Below are 6,000 nucleotides of genomic sequence, written 5' to 3' on the forward strand. Positions count from 1 at the left end.
GCCTCGGATACGGCGCTCCACGGTAAAAGCACAAATATTTGACGGGTAAATAGAGTGATACTTGATGCGGCGCGCTGGTTGGTGTAGGATGCTGCAGCAGCGTGCTGCGCTATCCGCTATCGTGGCCGTTGCCGCCGCTGCCAGAGCGGTGGTGGCGGCGGCGGCGGCGGCGGCCAGAGAGAGCGCTCGCCGTGCTTCCTGGGGGTGCTTTCAGAACCCTTCCGCATCGGCCACCTAGTTTGCTCGCCGGCGAGATCCAGCACGCCTGGGTAAATTGCAAACATTAGCTTGCAACTTGTAACTCTTCGGCACGTTGCGGCAGCGGATCGACGCGCTGCACCTCCCGCGACCGACGGACGTAGAATGTCGTAGTATTTGACATCAACGAGTGTACGTGATCCATGTCACGAGCGATCGAACGGACCGATTGTATGAGAATGGAGTAAATTATTGACGTACCGTGCTGCTTGAACGGATGGCCGGCAAAATAGATTTTAAGCACGCGCTTTATTGAGATTTTAATGAATTTTAATGATCTGTCAATCATCAAAGATTTATCATTTTTTTTTTACTACACGATAATTTTATTTAGTTTTAATTTACTCGCAAAATGTTTAATATAGTGAAAACAACCTTTTCGAGAAGAACATTTTGATATTAATCACAGATATTATTTTAAAATGATCAATATTATCTTACACTAAAACCTTATTTTCTTTTATGGAGATTGCAAAATACGTCGGATATAATAACGCGTATTGTATTTGAGAAGACTGCTCTTACGACGTTTTCGTATACAATCATTAATCCGCAATGATAAGGAAGATCCTCTCTTGAGTGATTATCCTCCATAAATACGTTCAAAGATCTGTCGCTACGGAACTCATCCCTCGTTGTCAAAAGCTCGCCAAGGGGCGTAAGTTCGAAAAGAAATCCTCTTTGAAAGGATGGGAACGCGAGTCTTGCGTGGCTCCTTCCTGCCGAGCGAGAAGGGCTGACGCTTAGGGTTAGGATAAAAAGGGGCCATCACCAGGCAGCATAATGCGTTTATAATAAATCGCGGGTAAGCTCTTATGGAAATCCGCTGGAAATTATTCGAGCCGAGAATTTGTGATGGCACGCAAAACGCAGAAATGTGTACTAATGTACGTTCTCGGAGGAGAAGTGAGGATATTTATTTTGAAATGTCGAAGCATTAAAGGCACTGAGTCACACCCCTTAAGTACGCTTGTCACCCTCCTTCGTTCTTGATCTCTTGTGCTTTTTTTTAATCGGACATGCTATAATGGCGCTCTCCCCGTATCTGTCAATTTTTTACGACACCCTTTATTGCTCTTTACTGTCGCGTATTAAAGACGCTGCCAGAGAGATATGCACTTTAATATCATATTTATAGGAATTACAATAATATTTTAAATTATTATTGAAGAAGGTTAATCAAGAAAATTTAAGCACAAACTTAGAAACATTTGGAAAAATTTATGTTGGAAATTTCATGTTTATATTATTTGCAATATTAATTTTTATATTATATTATTTTATACATATATATAGATAATCCTATAAATAATTGAAAGATATAAAATTAATTTTATACAATAGTTTATTTTTATAATTAAAAACAATTAAAAATTCTGTTCTCTGTTATGGACATATTAATTAACTATTGCGTACAGTTTGCTTTTTTACATAAATATCAAATTTTAATTAAATTAAAGATTAAAAGAGCGTTCTTCCGCTATCAGTTTGACTCATTATCTCATTCTCGTTGTGCCAACCAACACCGAGACTTTGCGAAACGGAAGAGCAACCTGCAGGGCCGACTCGACATGACTATTCGTCACCGAGGAACCCTAACGCCTAGCAGGTACGATAAACGGAGCTTCGATTCCCTTCGCGGAATACCCTAGCCATTAAGCACAATGCCGCTGCTATTACTCTTCGCGATGTTATTGAGTGGTCCCCATTATCATCGTATAATATCGCGATATCTTTTCGCCTCGATGCGAGAGCTCACGCAGAACGGAAGAACTGCCAAATCGCAGCGATCCTCGTTCGAAATACTCTACTTTGGAATACAGTCTGAAATACTTTTGGCAACTGATAGATCCGGAGATTTTTAAAGCTATTCTCTTGCAAAGTTGTTAAATCGTGAGATGCGAATTTCACTGGTTTATAGAATAATATTTAAGTTTTACATTTAAATTATTTAAAATAAAGTTGGAAAAGTTTTATAATATATATATACACCACAGCAAGTATAACAAGAGCTCACAAAATTAGAAACTGAAATTTGCAGAAATAAGGATTACTAAAAATTGATTATAATAAATTCTTTTAGCCGTCATTTTCAACATTATTTTTAGATTACTTTTAAATTATCAGAGTGTTTAGATTACATAGTTTGTTCTACGCGGTATATGGATGTGAGAAGTTGTGCGAATCAGAGACTTTCTTTGTTTCGAAAAAGTCGCGTTTGCTGCTTCGCCTCTCGCGCGCCGACTCGTTTGCGTGCCGATTTAACCGGCGGACTAACGAGCCAACCGAGTTGCCGGGCTATCTTTTCCTCGGCTTGTTCGCAGTTATAACGGCAAGCGCGGCAGCTCCACCGGCATAAGATAAACATTGCCCAATTATAAATTCCTCGCATGCAAATGCCGAGCTCGCCAGCTGCGAAGCGCCTACGAGTAGAGTTCTTGCTTCCTTTCGTGTACGAGCGCTCAAGAAGCGGAAAGACCGCGGTACCGTGATGAGGGTACGTCGAAACGCCGGACTAAACGAGAGAGCGTAGCGAAAAAGAGGGATGAGAGTCGAACGAAAGAGGACAGCGCGGAGAGACAAAGCAGGACGTACACGGAGACAGATGATAGACGGAGGAAGATAAAGAGAAGGAGCGGCGGAAGGGGAGAGAGAAGAAGGAGAGGGAGAGAGAGAGAGAGAGAGTGAAGCGAACAGAGAGACACAGCGCGGAGTTAGAGTTGCAGGACGAAAGGATGAAAAGGGAGGAGATTGGAGGCGGGTCTGATTGGCGGCGGCGTTAACTGGGAAAGCTAAGCCCGGAGTCAGCGCTCGGCTGCTGCCGCTGCGTCGTCATCCGTGTGACAACTTATAATTTGATAGAAACCCGTTTCGTACCCGTGTCTCTCTGTACCGGTCCCGAGCGCGCCCGTCTCCGCTTCACTTTCCGCTTTCGCCCCCTCCCTTCCTCCTCCCTCTGCCGGCTCGTCCCGCGCCGGTCTCTTACGCTTCTATAACACGTACCCCAACATCCACACCATCCCACCAGCCAAGTCGGCTGCTTACCGGTCCAAGGTGTCTACGGCTGCGTGGTGACGGCGGGACTTTTCAGGCGAAACTACCGTCGCCGTCAGGAACCGCCGGATCCGCTCGTCGGGAGGATAGGAGGGATAGTTTAATTCCGTTGATTATATCGCGATGTTTGCACTGCGCTCGACTCAGTCCCGCATAGTTAGCTGGTTGAGTGCCTCCACGACATTCACGCAATTTAACCGTCCACTATCGACTGCGCGCACGAAATTATTACACGCGTAACTTTCGCGAGGCGTTATTTGCGATCTCGGATTGCGCGCAGTCACACGGAACGCACGCATCGTTAATTTCCAAAGCGAATTGCACTTCGCGCTGCTTCGATCAGAATTTGCGACAGTCGCGCTTGTCGCGCGTAACGCCGAAAGTGGAAATTTATTCATGATATTTTTCCAGGAAAACTCCAGCCGGAATACACGCTTTTCGAGTCGATCTCGTGCTGATCTCGTATCTTGTATATTAATCATAATACGTCCGGTTGCGCTTGTAACTTAGCGAAACCGCGTGCTAGCGGCAGCGGCCGTCCGTACACGAATATGGACGGGCGCGCTAAAGAGACGTACGGCAACTCGTCCAGGTAAATGGGTTGACTGATACGTTTATATATGAATACTCTCTCGCGCGCGCATTATGCGGAGGCTCGGTTCGCAGTATTCATGCGTTTAGCACGTGTTCCATCCTTCCGTGATAGCGAGATTTTAGCCGATGAAAGAGAAGGAGAACGGACGAGCGATCAGGAGCGAGAGAGATAAAGAGAGAGAGAGAGAGAGAGAGAGAGAGAGAGAGAGAAGTATACAGAGTGGCCGAGCTTGCTCAGCAGATTGGTATCAATGGAGACAAATTGAGTTGGTCGGTGATCGATGAAGCTTACTGGCCGTGACGCGAAGTTACGGCAGCGTGCACAATGTTTTCCCTCGCTCCTCGCTTGCCGTCGTGTTTCCACCTCGATACGTCGCTTCTCTTTCTACATAGATATCCGCCCGGAATCGTATCTTCTGTACCGCTGCACGTTGCAGTCGTAACTATTCCCCGTCCGGTGCATTTGCACACTCCTTTGTGAATGCGACAGGCCGTAACTGTCCACCGGAAGCCGATTATCTCTTAACGCTCGTTCAGCGATTCTTCGCCTATTTGCAAAATTGCGAGGAACCGACACTGCGCGCGCAAGAGCGCGGCACTCGCCCGCGTTAATTGCAATTAACTTGTGTGTGATTTTTTTCCCGAGACTAGCGTGAGAATTAAATGTCCGCCGAATGGCGAAACGACGCGCAGAAAGAAAGATTACATAATTTTGCTGTTAACATCATTTTTAGTTTCGCGGGGATTTTCACAGATTATCGCGACGCCACGGGAAATCGCAATTACATACGCCAAATCTGTCGTGCCGTAACGATATAACTGGAGGCCTGTCGCGCCGCGTGACGCACAAGAGTCCCATCGTCTGGGATCTTGAATGATCGATGGCACGCAATAAGTAAATATGGGCTATCACTCAACGCGGGCTGATTACGGAACGAACGCGAGCCGACTGCACACGCGCGCGCGTTTACGTATGCATCCCGTCTTCTCCAGGCGGAGTTATCGGTATGCGAGGTAGACGATAGTGGCTATTGAGACGCGGTGTGTAAACCCAGACTACCGGGCTTTTAGTTGATTAACGCACGCTCCAAACCGTGACTCCCCGCGAATCTGGAGTACAATGAAAATAGCTTTCGCCAGAAAGACGGATTACTTGAAGATTATTGACTTTCGACCCATCCCCCGTACGTCGCGAGACAAGCCGGCTGAGGGGCGGGAGGGATAAGATGGAGAATTCCAGATTCCTCGTTTGGACCCGGGTCTGTGCGCGAGGTTATACCGCTCCTCCCCTAAGTAGTAACGTCGCGGGTATGGGGAAACGGCTCTCTGTCTTGTCGACCGAGCGGTGTGTCCTCCTCGACGCGAACTGAGACGGCTTTCCAATCTTCTGTTTCTTCAAAAGCGGAATATCGCTGACGACGGGCTTGGTCGCTGCTGATACTGAGTACGTTCGAGTAGATATGTACAAAGTTCCACGCGTACATTTGTAACATAGTGATGTAAATATGCCATTCATCTGTAATTGCGGTTAATTTTTCGATGACAGCTGTTCTTATTGCATCCATATTTAAGGAGAACGATTTAGGACTTTGATCAATTAATTCAGAAATATTTGAAGATTGAAAATATTTTTTAAAAATTGTAAAAATTTGAAAGATTTTCGCTAGAGCAAAAAACCGATATTATAAAAAAATGTTAGAGTACTACTTCAACTGTAAAATGCCTAACATCGGATTATTACATCACGCCAACTCTTGCAAATGGTATCGATCGATTTATTATGCAAACGCTTGCACGCGCTACATTTCCGGTGTAGTCAAGAAGCGTATTCTGCGCATACTTGAAAATTGATTTTCCTTTGGGTCCCACTATAGATTTGGTTAGCTGCATTTATAGTTCTATATACAGGTTGTCCGGCTATGCGAAGGCAAACAGTCATGGCACGTGTTGGTTTAATTATGGCCTGATGGCTCGGCGCATATCCTCTCGGCTCCGATACTTCCTATGTGTGCACACAATGAGGAGAGAGCGTCCTCCGTATACACGTACATAGGGGGCGTCAATCAACATTAACTAGATCGTACAAACGTGGTA

Source organism: Linepithema humile, chromosome 7 (assembly GCF_040581485.1).
Source record: "Linepithema humile isolate Giens D197 chromosome 7, Lhum_UNIL_v1.0, whole genome shotgun sequence".
Lineage (NCBI taxonomy): Eukaryota > Metazoa > Arthropoda > Insecta > Hymenoptera > Formicidae > Linepithema > Linepithema humile.